The sequence below is a fragment of the Protopterus annectens genome, chromosome 6.part0 (genome assembly GCF_019279795.1).
Source record: "Protopterus annectens isolate FY-2018-M chromosome 6.part0, PAN1.0, whole genome shotgun sequence".
Lineage (NCBI taxonomy): Eukaryota > Metazoa > Chordata > Ceratodontiformes > Protopteridae > Protopterus > Protopterus annectens.
The window spans coordinates 1,945,473,915-1,945,491,779 of record NC_056737.1 but is presented as its reverse complement, the minus strand read 5'-3'; the positions used below and the strand labels follow the sequence as shown (position 1 = coordinate 1,945,491,779).

General features: G+C 38.7%; 1 protein-coding gene across 2 annotated transcripts in view; it reads left to right on the top strand.

The window, feature by feature from the left end:
• Positions 1–17,865, top strand: part of PPP1R1C (protein phosphatase 1 regulatory inhibitor subunit 1C) — a 924,837-nt gene that overhangs the window by 561,181 nt on the left and 345,791 nt on the right. The gene's annotated exons all lie outside the window — the stretch shown is intronic.

Genomic DNA, 17,865 nt, shown 5'->3' with positions numbered 1-17,865 from the left:
ATTCCATTTCTTCTATACGTATTGCTTATTGTTGCCTAAAACTGTTACAAAGCGACACCCTTTTTAGTTAAATCTGCTAGCATTGGTGCTACTGCTAAATTTTGCTTGTAACTGTTCTGTCTATATGCAGTACTGAGTGCATAGTGCATCTTACAGCTTTAAAAATGTAGCACATTTTATATTGTGCTTGTATGTTGATATTCAGTGTAAACAGAAGCAAGTATATATATATATATATATATATATATATATATATATATATATATATATATATATATATATAGTGTCAAAAACTGAATAGGCTTATTTTAGTTCTGTGGGATTTAATTTGGTAACATTTGTTAAAACTTGCTAATTTTAAGGGAATAATTGTTAGGATTTGCTTATGTGAAGCAAATTTCATACAACTTAGCCAGCCCAAGAAATCCACAGTAATACAGCATGTAGTCTTGTAAAACAAATTACCTTTAATGCATTAAATGGAGGTATTGATTGCTCCTTTCTTTAAGTGCTCTGCTAGCTCTACTGCCTCAGAGAGATAAATGGATCCTCAAATTACCTTATAGGATATTTTTAATGCAAGTAGGCTCTGCAGATAAGTCAGAATGTTGTATTTCAGTTCAGTAAAGCCATATTGAAAGAATCAGCAGCACATATTCTTTATGGAATACTCAAACAAAAAAATTTAAATCTTCAAAAGTGAAAATATTTATTTTTCTCATCAGCTTTACTGTCCCAGAGTTGCTAAATGCAGCAGTATTCAAATAACTATTTGCTGTTCACAATATTTCAGCTGGCAATTCTGATTGTGCATAGGTTCACATCTGGTTATTATGCATGTGGTCCAATAAACCATTATGGAGCATAGCCCAAATTCCCAACTGCCCTTAAGTACTATCTGCTCAACATCACACAGTAGGCAAATGAAGGCTGATGTTATCAAACCCTGGTACACTGGAATCAGCTTGTTAGCAGCTCATAGCCTTAATCGTCTGAGCTAATTGCCATTAATAGCATTTGCCAATAGTGTTACCTAATGTTGATTTCAACATCACGAGCATGATAGGTCTACCACAGAACTAACACTTCTAATAATCTAACATTAATAGCCACCTCATACCTTTGCATGTTGTTCAAGGCTTGGCATAACATAATTGCAACTACATGGAAACACCTTCTGTGATATGAAAAGAAGATAAAGTGTAGCCATATATTTCTTTTACACAAGTGTCCTTGGCCATCAGTTAATGCTAAAGATGTCCAGCTTCCAAACTGTTTTTGTGCTATTAATAAATTCACACAGTAAGTGCAGGGTAGGCAGCATATTCATTTTTTTAACTAAACAAGGGCACTAGCTTATAAAAAGCACTTGTGAATGGCATTTGTTCTTTTCTACATTTGTAATGAAATGAAAGAAAAAACCCTCCGCTTTAAGCTCTGAATTGATTGTGTGTTATTTCTGAGAATGTACTACTCTTAACATGAATTGACTCATTTTAAGCTTTGAAATATGCCTAATGCATTTTAGAATCAATTAATGTAATTTATCTTGTACTAAATAAGAAAGATGCAAAAATGATAGCTGATACATGGAAAACTCTGAACACAATGGAAACTGATGCAATCATTCTTCAGATAGAGCAGTGTTATGTTGTTCAGCCATGCTCAGATACTCAAGGGTCAAACAAGGCCAGGATATTTTGTTAGAAAAAAATATTGATTATGTCATCAGGAAAGCAGGAAGTATTCTTGGTAAGTGATAATATTCCAGAAAGTGTTGTGTTATCTTGGGACAAGAACTCTGAGCAAAATTTAAATTCCTCCCTGTATAGCTGTGGAAACAAAACATACTGTCCTCTTTGTAATGTTACATCTGGTTCTGTCTCACACACACACACACACACACACACACACACACACACACACACACACACACACACACACACACACAAGCAAACAAATTAATAAATTCAAAGTGGAATTCAAAATCATGCTTTTCATGAGGACCTCCCCCTACACACAACTCCCATGCAGGAGGGTATGGCCTTTGCACTACCTAACGTTGCTGAACCTAACAGAAAAGAGAGTTCTGTGTTGCACTGAATCCAAGAGCAAGACATTTTTGCAGCTCAGCACTGTTCACCTTTTGTGCATGTACAGTGAGAGTATACTTCCTTATATTTCTTTGTTGTCAAAACATGGATTAGGTCTACCATACAACAATTTGATGGTTATAAAATGGAATTATCGTAAGTCAACAATGACACCGTTCGCTGCAGTGGGAAAGATAAGCATATTATACAATTAGTCTGAATGTTTGGGACAGTCCTTAATACACCTGACAACCTCTTAGCAAAAAATCTGGACACAGCCAAACATTATGGTGGAACAAAGCCCCAGAATAGGGACACACTTTAAAAATAGCTCCTATAAGCTTAGAGAATTGCTAGAATTTTAACACTGATGAAGGATTTGTAATCCGAAAGCTTTGTTGTTTTATTAAAGTATCTGGTGTTTGTCTGGAGTTGTATTTATTGGAGAATTGCTAGAATGACATATTTTGCATCAGCACACATTTTCTGAAGGGTATGAAGTCTGAAACTCAAATCTCTGTCATTATTTGGTGACTTCAATCAGACTAAAAATATGAGGCAAAAAATCAGGAGCTTCTGTAAAACAAATACAAGTTTATCTTTTATTCAAATGGATATATCAACATCCTTTACAAACTGATTACATTATATTGTGTGATTGGTGTCTTTCGCAAGTGATCATAATAAAATAGAGCCAAGAGCTCACATAGGATTACTCACTTCAGTAGGGTTCTAGCCACTGAATATTATGAATAGATATGCCTAGGTCACTGTACTGCCATCAATGTTCACTGTTCTTTTATTACTGACCACACAGGATTGAAAAGAGGGCGAGAGAGAAAGAGAGAATTGTAGCAGCCATTAGGAGCTTGCTATGAAATTAATCCAGTCTTATTAGGCAATAGCAACAGACACACTGGCTTCTCTTACATTTACCAGTCATTTGTGAGTTTAACATGTCAGCATTTGGTAAGCTTGGCACACATCCTAAATTATATCATACTGTACCTCTTCTTTTATATAGAAGAGCATGACTGTGTCTCAGACGTAATATGTGTATGAGACATGGATGCCAAGAAAATGACAACATGAAATAGGCACATGATCAGTGAGACCCAATCATAATGCATTGTTTTACATGTAACTTTATCAGCTCAATATATATTACCAGTTACAGAAAAAAAAACATAGGAGCATGAAGTGTTTGAAAGCTTGTAAAGCACTCAGGGCTGTTGAAAAGGTTGTTGTTTGTCGTTCGGCTTTTCCCAGTTAGGGGTCGCCACAGCGGAACTCCAGTCCGCTAATGATCGGCAGTAGACTTTTCACAAACGCCGAGGTGACAGCTCGATGTTCAACTTTCAACGAAGACACACCCATTTACGCATGTCTTTCGAACGCCCACCCAACCACGTGGAGGACATGCAGACTTCACACAGAAGGCACTCCCTGCACTCCAGCCGAGAATCAAACGGGAGAACCTCTTGCTGTGAGGCAACAATGCTACCGCTGCACCACCGCGGATGTCCCTAGGGCTGTTGAAAAGGTAGCTGGTAGAAATTAAAAGTCTCTCTCAATCTCTCATAGGTTCATAGGTAAGTACTAGGCCCACTGCCCTTACAGACCATTGTAAGCCTATCCAATGGCTGTTTTTGTGCTTGAAATAACATATTCCATTTGTTTATAGATTGGCCTTGGCCTTCCTATGGTCGATAATTACATATTACCTCCAGTGAGAATAGCGGGGATCATACCACAGATAATTTGAGGGGACCCTTGCATGGGATACAGCATTTATTAGCTGCCCCTATCCATTAGTAGTAGAGGAGACAGTCCTGGAGTACATTTTCTGTTTCCCATACATAGATCTACGTTGTGCTTGAATATGGACAGGGAATAAACATTGTTTTATGTAGGCTGTTCCACAGCAGCAGTATTGTCTGCAGGATATACCTGTCCTTCTAAATTGTTCTGTTGACGTTGCAGAAGAGGTTTAGATCCCTAGACAGAGTAATGCTGATGTAATTTCATTTGCCGATGTGCAGTAAATCCATCAGTAATTGGTCATGGGATACCTTGTATGCCAGACACAGGTCACTTCTTAGCAGTCTGTATAGTGACAGAGCTTTGATTCGGTCCATGTAGGACATGTTGTTTAGGTCTTGTACCCTTTTAGTAAAGTATCTGTTTGAGCATTCAAGTTGATGCATGTGTTTAGACAGATACATGCCAAAAGGGGCATTATATTCGATGACTGGCCTAATAAGGGCTGATTAAACAGGGGCAAAGACATCCCTAGATATAGACAAGATCCCTTTGTTTATAAGTTGTGCAATATAGAAGGACTTTATTACAATAATAGACATATGTTTGTCAAATGTTAGGTCACTGCCTACAAAAGTTCCCAAATCCCAAACAAATGGACTAACTGTTAGGGGTGTATTGTCAATGTGGTAGTTCCCTAGGGTGGATGACTTCTCAAAGGATACAGTAATGCATTTTTGTCATTTAGTTTCAGTCCATGATTTTGGCACCAGTTATTTATTTGGCACAAACCTTCTGGCATGATGGCTAAGTCATTTGGGGATTCAATGACTGCTCCTAGCTTGCAGTCATAAACTTAATCAGCCAGAGCGCTTTGGTATTGGCTTTAACTTTAGAAAAGTAGATGTCAAAGAGGAGGAGTCCCACCACAGAACCCAGGGGGACTTGACTAGCTACTGGCCTCTTTGTGGAGGTAGCTTCTACTACTTTGATTATCTGCATCCTATCTGTGTGCCAGCTGGCAATCCAGCAGGTGGCATAAGGGTTTATTCCCAGTTTATTTAGCTTTTCTACTAGTCTGAGTGGGGAATTATGGCAATAGCTTTGGCAAGGTTGAGGCATACAGTAAGTACCATTTTGCCTTCAGTCATTGCTTTGTTGCCTTTTCAAAAAATCCACCAGGATTTAGTAAGTATGATCTGGCCTTGATGAATCCAAATTGAGATGGATTCAGTATTTGGAGGATTCCTATGATCCTGACTGATTAATTCCATTATAAATCTTTCCATGGCTTTGCATATGAGACTGGTCAGGCTTGTGGGTCTGTAATTGCCTGGCTCTGTGGAAAGTCATCCGTTATGCAAGAACATTCTCTGAAGAATGAAAAGATTTAAAAGCTGTTAGATACTTTTTGCTGCATCATTTTTTTAATAATCTGACAGATTTTAAAGTTATCTGACACTATCCTTTATTAATACCTGGCATGGGACCTAATCATAACAATGCTTACAAGTACCTAACAAAAGCTTTTTAAGTACATTTCTGATATAAGCTTAGCAAGTTTATTTTTATTTTCATTTTTGTACTATATAATCTCCAAAATCCCCTTTTCTCTTGCAGTGTGTATTATTCCTGTCATTTATAACCTTTATGACCTGCAAAATTCCAAGTCCTAAAGTATAGAAATTGTACAAGCTTCTTTGTATTACTGTTTAGAAATTGTTTTAATGCACAAACCTTAAAATACAATCTTTTGTAAAGTGTTAATTTTCCTGCTTGACAACAAAGAAAATTTAAAACTTAATTCTCAACGATGTCAATGGAGGGGGTCTGAGTGGATGTATCAGTGCACTTTAACAAGTGCACTATAGTGCATGCGCAGGAAGTCTATAGATGCTCTCCATGCAAGCCTTGAGTGACGTCAGTGAGGAATTCACTATGACTATGTGGGCAGATTCTAAAAAGTTTATAAAGCTTTCTATTAACAAACTGCCCATGCAAGTTTAGACAGATACAGTGGAAAATGTACTGCAACACTTTAAATTACAAAGTGCCATAATATATATACCAAAAGTGTGACTGTATACATTAACAAAGAAAGACATACACAGCCAAACCTTTTTTTTATTTTCGTACTAAAGTCAGTTGCTTCTTGACTGTATTTCATTAGCAGTTGTATCATGCATACCTGTATGTTCATTTTTACAGTTAAATGATGTTCAGCACAGTTCTGTGGTGCCTTATTTATCTTTCTAAATAGTCAGGCCTGCAGCATCTTAATAATTTGAACATGAATACAAATGTCAAGCTGCAGATATGAATAAGGTGGCTGATACAGACAGTGACAGTGATACAAAGATACAAGAATTTAATAAAAATGACAAAGGTGACATGCCTGAAGTTACCTGATATGACGAAAAATAATTGTAAAATTTTATGAGTCAACATTATCAGCAGCAGGAATAAAGTTTAGAATGGAATTTCATACAGTGGAGTCATTATTTTTAATTTGACTTGCTTAATAAAAATATCTTTCCAATAGAACCACTGAAACAAGCACCAGTATAGATAATGATGTATGAAAATTGGCCAAAAAAGGTAAATTCTTTATGCCAGTGACATAATGGTAAACACAGAAGTTAAGAGGTGCATGTGGTATGTGGTGAACAGAGTAGGCCAAGTACTAATCTGGCAATGTAGGAACAGGGTAGGCCCAGTACTAATCTAGCATAGTAGGTCTGAATCCATGTCATATTTAAAACAGTTGGTTTGCGTTCTTAAAAGGTTTGATAAGTTGTGATATATACCCAGCAGATTTTGGATTTTATTGTGGATATTGTGCATATTAATGACAGTTATGGAGAAGTTTGGAAGTAGCATCTTGGGGATGTAAAATTCTATGTAATGGGTCTTTTTAAAGTTTGAAGAAAGGCTCAGCTGACTAAGTCTGCCATTTCTAAAAATAAGGTGTGAATGATGGCGGTGAATGAATCATTTAACAGACTGCCTGGTCATCTGCTTGTAACAAAGTTGATAAATAAAGTAGGCAGTAACAGTACCTTGTTGAACACTTTTGGTCACAGATACAGGATGTGATGTCGATTGACCAACATTTCTACAACAAATCTGGTGAAACCATTTTGTTCATTTTGACTTAAGCCATATAAGCTAACTTTTTAAGCATCTCCGATAAAAGGTATAGTCAAAGCTTTAGTTAAGTCAAAAAAGACAACACCAATCAATTGCATCTCGTTCATATTCCTATAAATGAAACAGTGGTATTGTCTCCTTTCAGAGATCCAGATAATTCTCGTATATGAGTCTAGTTTTTCTATGAGCCTTTTTAGCTGGCTGGACACAGCAATTTCCAGATCCTTAGTAGACAGGATAGTTCTGTTTTAATACCACAGTGTAGGCCTTAAAAAATTAATGGAAGGAATCAGAGGAGAGAGATTATAAGAAATGGCAATGAAGATGCTATGTGCCTTAATGAAGTCTGTGTATAAGCCATCTATACCTGCCTGTATCTAATGGGAATATTATGATCTATATTAGAATATCAAACATTCAAAATTTTGAGTGTTCTAATATTGACCCGTTTTCAGCGAACGCTGAAAATATCGAAGAAACAGAAAACCAAATGTTTTCGTAGGGAAAGAACTTGGTTGTCTGTTTCTGTTGCTTCTGTATTTTCAGCGCTGTGGTGGAAAGTTACAGCTCAGGTTGAGGTAAGTGTGTGATTGTGTGGACGTGTGGGTTAGGGCGGGGTAGGTAAGTTAGGGTTAGGGCACGGGTCAGGTAAGTGTGCGATTGTGTGAATGTCAGGGTTAGGACAGGGTAGGTGAGTTAGGGTTAGAGCACGGGTGAGATGACTGTGTGATAGTGACGGACCTTAGGGTTAGGGTTTGGGTTAAGGTAAGTGGATAGTTAATGGTGTATGTATAGTTTAGTGTAGGGTTACGTGTAAGAGTTTAGGTGTATGTGTGTGGATTGCTGTTTGTTTGGTGTGCTTGTGTTGTGTGTATGTGTTTTGGAACAGCAAATGTTTTCCCCAAGGAATAAATTCGCTGTTCTGAATGCTCGATGTTTTAAATTTTCGATCCATAGGGTTCAATATTAGAACACTCGACATTTTGAATGTTCGGTGTTCTAATATAGACCCGAATATTGAGTGTGTTGAAGGTCAATAAAGGGATTGATCCAAAGATTTTGACAATATTATCCTTAATGTGAGTCGTATTTGTACCCTTGGTGATATGCAATATAAGTGGCAAATACTTTAAGTGATGCAGAATATGGTGTAAACACACTGCATTTTATGTGTATTATGATTTCCGTAGTCTGCCTAAAAGATTACCAATTTTCTGCCCCAAAAAGTGGGCTCCCCAGTAATGCTGATTGCCTTTGTTTGAGGATAGGACTTGATCAAACTGGCTGTACTAAGGCCTTAAATCTTTTCCTCATGTTACAGAAATTTAACCAAGTGACTGTACAACACAAATCTTAAATAAATACAAAATATATGTGTGTAGTATTTTGTTTCCCATATTAAACATTTTCCATCAGCTACAAAGTGTGGCAAGGAGATTCATCTCTGAAATTAGGACTTTTAAGTTGAGAGTATTTTAAAAACAAACCTGCTAGCTTTACATATCATCACCTTCTATAATTTGCATTTAATTTTATCATCCTATGTGACTCAAACATAGGATAGTAGGTTGTAGGTCAAATTATTTACTGAAAACTTGACTTTTTATGATTGACAGAAACTTTTTTAAAATCACGTTGCTCTAACTTAATACATAAATACTGATCTTGCATATAACTGCAATCATTGTATATTACATATAATTTCATTAGTCTACCTGACCCATTTGTATGAATAAGTTCAAAGGTTCAGTGCTTGGCAATAACTCTCTCACTTTATATGACCAGTACAGCAACCCAGAATTTTAAGTAAATTTTCCTAAAGTTACAATTTCCCATGCAATTAATAATAATTGCTTCCTTTCTGCAATCACTGTATAATCTAATCTCTTTCTAGCAAAATGTAATCATATATAGAGAGTGTTCATTGTATACAGTTGTAAAATATAACAAAACAAAGTTGTTTTTCTCTTCCTGATTTTAAAGATTAGGCAGACTTAAAAAGCGATAATTAATATTTTGACTAGGAGAGAAGCAGTCAAATGATCCTTGTGTTCTACAAACCTGCATAAGTGTTGCTTCACTGATGACTTAGAGGGTTAAAGCCTGACTATGGCCCAGGTCACTAAAGTTTGGTTACTGGCTCCGGTGCTTGACTGCACAGGCAGATAGGATGGGAGTCTGTATCCTGGGGGGCAGTGCAAGAGTGGAAGCTATCATAGCTTTGTAATCAGAGCTATGGGTGGGGAAAGGGATAGTGGATGCGGGCATGCTTGGAGGTGTCATTGTCTAGGACCAAGGCTGGGGGCATCTCTCTAGTGGCTATGGTGCTCTCCGGTCTACTACTGTTAATTTATGGTTTGAAACACTTTTGCACAGAGGGAGAATTGGACAGTGGTCAGCCTACAGCTGTTGATTCCATGCCTTAGGTTGCACTCTACCCCACTGCAATAATAAAGCTTTAGAAGAACTGGCATGTTGGGCAGTGTCCCTGAGGTGTGACTGAGGGCTGAATAGGGGACTTATGGGAGAAACCCACCCACAGGAGAAAAACAACCTCAACCATGCAAATGAACAGTGACACAGCTGGTCCAATGACAGCCCTGTGTTGTTCCCACAAACTAGCTCCCCACCTTCTCAACTTTTCAAGTGAAGGGCAAAAAAAATTATTTTGCAAAATTCAGCTGGCTTCCTGCAGTAGTACACTTCCCAACTGCCACCAACCTGAGCTCTTCAAGTGAAGAGCAAAGAAAAACAAAAAAAGTCTGCAATCTGATGGCTGGTGATTACTACCTCACACTCCTACCCCTGCCCCTTCTTAGCTGAGGGACAATTTGCTGAAAAAAAAAAGTCCGTAATTAGGGACCTAAGACTTTGAGGCTTTTGAATTGCAGGAGCTGATCAGGCCCTGTTTCTATATCCTGCCCTTAACCCTCCTTCTTCACATTTTACTGGGGGGAGTGAAAGAAACAAATTGTTTTTTTTTTCTTTTAAACTGTAGCAAGTAGTTGCTACAGTTTGTATGCAGCATGGAGCACTACAGCACTCAGATACCAGTTAAAAAAAGAAAATATTTCTTTCTTTTACATTTAAACAAAGCAGCTTCAGTTTATACCAAGCATAGAGCACTACAGTGTCCAGGTTCTATTAAAAAAAATAAATACTTTTTCTTTTAAACTGTATCAAACTAGGGAGTACCACAGGGCTTATTACTGCCTGCATGTGCAATATCAACTTTTAAAAACCAGTACGCAGTAAAAACAATCAAGATTTGTCTTAATTCGCTGATCATGCCCCAAACACTTTGCACTCATGGCAGTTGCCTCTTTCCCCACTACTTCAAATGAAAGGCATAGTAAATAACCCCACCTGAAACTAATTAATAATTGAAACTTTTCACACATCAGTTATATATGTCATTGGTTCTTAAAAGATTCTGAAAAATCTCACTACAGTTTTTCTTCAACAGTCATATCCTCACAGTTATTATGCCTTCATATTTACCACCAAAAAGTTTTAAAGTAAATCTCAGTTTAGAAGATGCATCCCACATTACAAAACATTTGTATTAAATGTAGGACTGCTGGGACTTTTAATATCACTTCATGGCAAAGCAGCATTGATGGTTGTTGTCTGCACTGTTCTTATGGCTCCTGTTCTTCATCCAAGGCAGCTTCATGGGACCTATTTTTGTTTGCACAAGTACAGACCACCAGACATGTCTGTAGTAATAGGAAACAGCTGCTGCTGTGTCATCAAGGCATAATGTGTGTCAATAATTTCTGTCAGAGAGATACAGCATAGGAACAGCCCTGTGCAATACCCACTCCACCCAAAGTCCTGGATGAGACACACAGTACAATAGCACTTCCTATTTCCATGGGTTGTGTGTAGTGTGTTTGATGGTCAGCCTGACATCACCTTTCCAGTTACAATATTCAATCACAACTCTTGGGACACTACATCAGCCACATATTGTTTTGCCAGCTGTCTATGCTAGCCTTGTAGCTGACAATGTGACACACATTTACCCCACAAGAATCCCCTTTCATTAATAATGCTAATATGGCTGGAAGAGAACTTTGGCCTATATTTGGTGACAGCTGTGTCTCCATGTATCTTTATTTGATGACTGATGTTGAATAGAACTGGAGGAGTTATTGCCTGCTGTAAATCAGAACTTTGAAGAGACCAAAGACTAGGAATTTTTGAAGCTCCCCCAGTATAGTATGATGTGGGTATGTTACCCCATATGCATGAGCTACAAAATATACTATCTCAGGTTTTGCAAAAATTCATAGAAATGTTGGTGCAAACTTTGAGTTAAAATATTTTGAGACTGTGGGTGTAGGGAGAGAGCCCCCATACTGAGGGTGCAGGGGCAATGCCCTCTGTTCTTTGAATTGTTCATCTTTGTTTAGGGTTCTTATCACATGTGGTAGAGACCATATGTTCTCATTTGTAAATGTTCGAGCATGCGAATGGAAATATCCATAGGTGGAGGTTTCCATTCACTTCAATGTGGTGTGATCTTGGAGTTGGTATATTTAAGTAGCGGGGGGGTGTGGAGGGAAGAACCCCCAATGGGAGGTGCAGGGGGGCTTGCCCCCCTGCTTACAGCAGTTTATTTTGTCTGTTGTGTTTATTTATTTTTTTTTAGGTAGTCGAAATTATGTAACTTTGAACATAATGGTTCGACCATTAGGTGTTCAAAGTTACGTAACTTCGACTATGTGATATAGACTCTTTGTTTATACCATGATATTGAAATGAAACAGTCAGATGATAAAAACTGGCAAATTGTTAGGGATAAGTTAGGCAACAGCAATTAAAAGTAGACCATGTATAGTATGCTTAAATGCCCATTGGTCCATCCATTTCTAATACCTCTTATTCAAGAAAGCAATGGGTGCAAAGCCTAAACTAACTCTGGATAGGATGTGCCACCTCGGAGCACACATCCACATACTCACTTAGGAGAAATATAACATCTGCAATCAACCTATCCTATGTCCTTGGAATGTGTGAAGAGAGAAAGTCTACATAAAGATGAGGGGGGACATGCAAAATCCACACAGAAAGTAGGCAGGTAGGAACAGAGTAGTGTACCAATGCTATATGACATCAATGCTAATCATCGTTCCACAGTGTCTCTCATGCTCAGCTGTATGCTATATAAATGTTATCTAAAGTGCTGTACTCTAAAAGAGAATTCAGTATCACTAATTACAGGTCTATACTCTACTTGAGACTAAGCAGTATAGTTATAATAATATTTCAGAATCAGCTAAGTTTCTAGTATAATGCCACTTCCTGATCTTCTTATTTTAAAGTTAAAGACTTATAAGTTCCTGATGTTTGTTTGAGGACCGTATGTGTGATCATCTGAGCTGCAAGTGCTATGACAGATAAATATGTACTAAATATGAAACTGTTATATTGCCTATACTCTGAGGTATAGTGATCTCAGAGTTAGCAAAAGTAAGTGTGGGGGTTGCAACCCCCACATCTGTGGTAAAGGGGGGCTTTCTCGTTTGCCAAAAAAAGCTTTCTAGTTATAACAGTGAGTTTTATATTTGCTGTTGCATTCTGAGAATTACATTTTATTTTTCAGAAGTTTGAGACTCGTACTTTAGAGTCTTAAAACTCCATTAGGGCATCTAGACTCGTTCTTCAGAGGAAGATGGTATTGGGCATGCGCAAAGTGTACTTATCCAAATCCAAATTAAGGACTGAGTGGTTTTGATAGACAAAGATGGCTTGAAACTTATAGAAATGTGGACTTGAGCAACAATTATAACATTCATTATATTATTGTCAATTATAATTAGCTAATGCTATCCTGCATACATGGCTGATCCATCATAATCTGATATCTTGTCCTTCTGTGCAACTGGGCTACATTGACTTCCTCTTTGATGTCATAATTTCTTCATTTGTCCACCTGTGTACATTTTGGTAAACATATTAGGAACTTTGTTTCTACCACTTCAAGCAACCTCAGCTGCTCTGCTATCATAGCCCGGGTTTCAGTGTCATACAAAAAGCGTTGGTAGAATCTCCTCTCTACTTAATCTGTAAGAGCTCCAATTTAACTCAAAATAAGGTTAAAGGGAATCAGAACAGTTTGTTTACTGTCATCTCATAAAACCTTAGTTATATACTCTCTTGCCCTGCTTAATACATCATCTTTCCATTGTGCTTAAACGTTTTCCTTTTTTGACCCACAGCATCTGCCCAGTACCTCCTCTTTCTGCACATAGTTGACTCAGTCATTCCTTCATAGGGTTGAGAACTGTCCAGAACATCTGTTCCCTAATGGAAGAGTGAATTAGGTGTTAAGCTGTGGGCTAGTCTGCAGATTCTGTGGACTGTCCCATCTGCTTGGCAGCATGTGCAGTCTGCTATAGCTGCACCAGGAGGTACATGTGCATTTTTAGCTATGAGCAATCTCTCAGTCAAGCTGCATATCACTTGCAGTGCAGGCCCTATGAGGTTCTTCATATTGCAGTGATCCATCTACTTTCTTGCAAGCATCACCAGTGCTGGAAGCCATGCTGTCTCCCTTACGCCAGGATGAGTCATTATTGACCCCTCTCTCCCGTCCTCCTCTGCCAGCTCCCTCAGGCTCTTGTGCTGCTGTTAAAACATGCACCAAATGGTACTGTCAGTGCTTTATCCCTTTGCATCATGGGGCTGGGAATGTCATTAGTTTGTCTTGAAGTGGATGGTATTACTTCCTCTCCTGAACAAATAATAGAGGAAGACATTGGAGAAGTCCCATTATCAGTTGGTTGTCCCTAACACAAATCTCCTCTTTCCTTAACTTTTCAAGTATATGAAAAAAAACTGTTGAGAATTTTTTTTCAAATTTCTGCTCCCTAAGATGGTGCAAAATCTTCTCCTTAAAAGGTCTATTGGTTTTCCCAACATAAAATCCTGGGCAGCTATCACAAGTAGCTGCATATATTTTGTTCTTAGTACTACAATTTTCTATAGAGATATGTATTAGATTGACTGCCTTCGTCCAATATGACAGTCACATCCAAAAAGTCTATTTCTTCCTTGGAACTCCTGACATCAAACTCCAAGAACAATGTAGTGCTCCCCAAGTACTCCACAAAACTGCATAATTCGTTCTCATTACCTCTCCATAAAACAAATATGTCATTAACAAATCTACCATAGAAGACGACATGTCTCAGCCAATGATTCTGTTCACTTAATACAAACTCATTTTCCCAATATGCCATGACCAAATTGGCATAGCTATTGGCAGATGTGCCCATAGCTACACCCCATTTTTGCCAGTAATGGGAAAATGAACACACACTGTACTCTTTCTTTGTGGTGATGTTGTAGTGCTTGTGTTTAATTTTCAGTCGTTTTAACACTGCAGACTTCAGTGGTTAGTGTTTTTGTTTGTTTGTTTTGCTGGTTTACTTACACTAATCCACACATGGCAGAGAGTTTAGATACTAGACTTGATTTTAGTGGTGGATAAACAACAGAGAAGTAAGTCTACTTTGTTTTGTACCAATAGAACTTTAACTGGTGTACTAGGGACTCCAGTTAACCTGCTGATTAAACTAAATCTGAGCGATGTGTCTGTCGAAGAAGCAGATAAGCCTTGTAATAATGACAACTTTGACAGGATCTGATGAAGGCATAGCTGAAAGTGCTCATCCTGTTTGTTTGTGAGGATTTAGATCCTGTTGTTTGAAGGATTTTTTTTGTTCTTTATTAAATTGTGCTGGTTTTATTTTGATTTTATCTGCTAAACACACACTGTACTCTCTCTTTGTGGTGATATCGCAGTGCTTGAGTTTAATCTTCAGCCATTGTTTTCACACTTCAGTCTTCAGTGGTTATTGTTTTTTGTTTGTTTGTCCTTTTCATCTCCCACTGGACCTACTCTAATGGTACTACTACCTTCAAGCAATGTGTTCATATGAGTCTAGTTCATGTTGTTGTATGCTGACAATATCGAATACGATATGGTCGGCACAACAATGTCGAACGCTCAGAACATCGCGCAGGAAAACAGAAATCTCCATTGGGGGAGATTTCCATTTACCTCAATGTAGTGCAGTCTTGGAGTTGGTATAAGTAAGTATGGGGGTATGGGGGGTGCCCCCCTGCCTACGCTAGTTAGTTTTTTTTTAACTGATTTTTTTTTTTTTTACGTTATTCGATATGAAGGTGCTTGGTGTGACATCTGGACAGAGGAAGGAGGACAAGGGGACATGGTGGTGGAATGAGGAAGTACAGGAGAGTATACAGAGGAAGAGGCTGGCGAAGAAGAAGTGGGATTGTCAAAGAGATGAAGAAAGTAGACATGCGTATAAGGAGATGAGGCACATGGCAAAGAGAGGGGTGGCGAAGGCTAAGGATAAGGCATATAGAGAGTTGTATGAGAGATTGGACACTAAAGAGGGAGAAAAGGACCTGTACCAATTGGCTAGACAAAGGGACAGAGCTGGAAAAGATGTGTAGCAGGTAAGGGTGATAAAGAACAGTGAGGGAAACATACTCACAAGTGAGGAGAGTGTGTTGAGTAGATGGAAAGAGTACTTTGAAGGGCTGATGAATGAAGAGAATGAGAGAGAGAGAGAAGGTTGGAGGATGTGGGGATAGTGAATCAGGAAGTGAAGCAGATTAGCAAGGAGGAAGTAAGGACAACTATGAAGAAGATGAAAAATGGAAAGGCTGTTGACCCAGATGACATACCAGTGGAAGCATGGAGGTGCTTAGGAGAAATGGCAGTGGAATTTTTAACCAGATTGTTTAATGAAATTTTGGAAAGTCAGAGGATAACTGAGGAGTACATAAAAAGTGTTTTGGTACCTATCTTTAAGAATAAGGGTGATGTGCAGAGCTGCAGTAAATACAGAGGGATAAAATTGATCAGTCATAGCTTGAAGTTATGGAAAAAGAGTAGTGGAAACTAGGTTAAGAAGGGAGGTGATGATTAGTGATCAGCAGTATGGTTTCATGCCAGGAAAGAGCACTACAGATGCAATATTTGCTCTGAGAGTGTTGTTGGAGAAATACAGAGAAGGTCAGAAGGAGTTGCATTGTGTCTTTGTGGACTTAGAGAAAGCATATGACAGGGTGCCTAGAGAGGAGTTGTGGTATTGTATGAGGAAGTCGGGAGTGACAGAGAAGTATGTAAGAGTGGTACAGGATATGTACAAGGGTAGTGTGACATTGGTGAGGACTGCGGTGGGAGTGACAGATCCGTTTATGGTGGAGGTGGGATAATATCAAGGATCAGCTCTGAGCCCTTTCTTATTTGCAGTGGTTATTGACAGGTTGACATATGAGATTAGACAGGAGGCCCTGTGGACTATGATGTTTGCAGATGACATTGTGATATGTAGTGAAAGTAGGGACCAGGTTGAGGAGACGTTGGAGAGGTGGAGATATGCTTTAGAGAGGAGAGGAATGAAGGTCAGCAGGGCTAAAACAGAATATGTGTGTGTAAATGAGAGGGAGGGTAGAGGAATGGTGAGGATGCAGGGAGTAGAGTTGGTAAAGGTGGATGAGTTTAAGTACTTGGGATCAACAGTTCAGAGTAATGGTGAATGTGGAAGAGAGGTGAAGAAGAGAGTACAGGCATGGTGGAATGGGTGGAGAAGAGTGTCAGGATTGATTTGTGATAGACGGGTACCAATAAGAGTGAAAGGGAAGGTCTACAAGAGGGTAGTGAGACCAGCTATGTTATATGGGTTGGAGACTGTAGCTGTGACAAAAAGGCAGGATTCAGAGCTGGATGTGGCAGAGTTAAAGATGTTAAGATTTGCACTGGGTGTGACTAGGATGGACAGGATTTGGAATCAGTATATTAGAGTGTCAGCTCAGGTTGGACAGTTTGGAGACAAAGCAAGAGAGGCGAGATTGCGTTGGTTTGGACATGTGCTGAGGAGGGATGCAGGGTATATTGGGAAAAGGATGCTAAGGATGGAGCTGCCAGGTAAGAGGAAAAGAGGAAGGCCTAAGATAAGGTTTATGGATGTGGTGAGAGAGGACATGCAGGTGGTTGGTGTGACAGAGCAAGATGCAGAGGACAGGAAGAAAAGGAAACAGATGATCCGCTGTGGCGACCCCTAACGGTAACAGCCGAAAGAACATGATGATTCGATATTTTACTACTTTAATCAATAAAGTTCGACCTTTATTGATTCGATGTAGTAAAATTTCGATAATGTGATATAGACACATTCATACATACCATCAGATGTGGAGAGGGCCAGGCATCTCTGGATTATGTAAGAGTCCTACAACTTATTTGTTTCTGTCCAGGGTGCCATTTGCTCTCCTATCTAGCAGGAGTTGGGTGGCAAGGAGCTGGCCAGTTTACTGGTCCAATGGGGCAGCCTACTATTCCCATTATGGCATCCTCCCTCTTCTATAGTGACTAACTGAGCTCTGCTTCTGTGTTGCAAGGTGCAGGTAATGACAACAACATGTCACTGGCTTACAAATCTCAAAGGAAAATTTAACTCAAACAGTCCAAGTATGTGGCAACAGGGGCATGATTAAGAATTATATCTGGTCTTTTTTATTGGTATTTGCAGTCACCATCATTGCAAACCCTAAAAAGAAACTGGAGGAAAGCTTTATCCAAGCAGAGGTTTATTTGTTGAAAAAACAGACGATATGAAAGTATGGCCCACCTGGCAGTTTTCATTTAATTATACAAGTTATTTACAATATATACAGTACATTCGGTGTAAGATCACAATTCCTAGATGCATATCTGACATACAGACTCAGTCCTACACAGGAACTGCATCAAGTAAATGTCGAACAAGTAACACAGCTGTAAGACTTGGCAGGCTTTCCTCTTCAGCTCCACAAA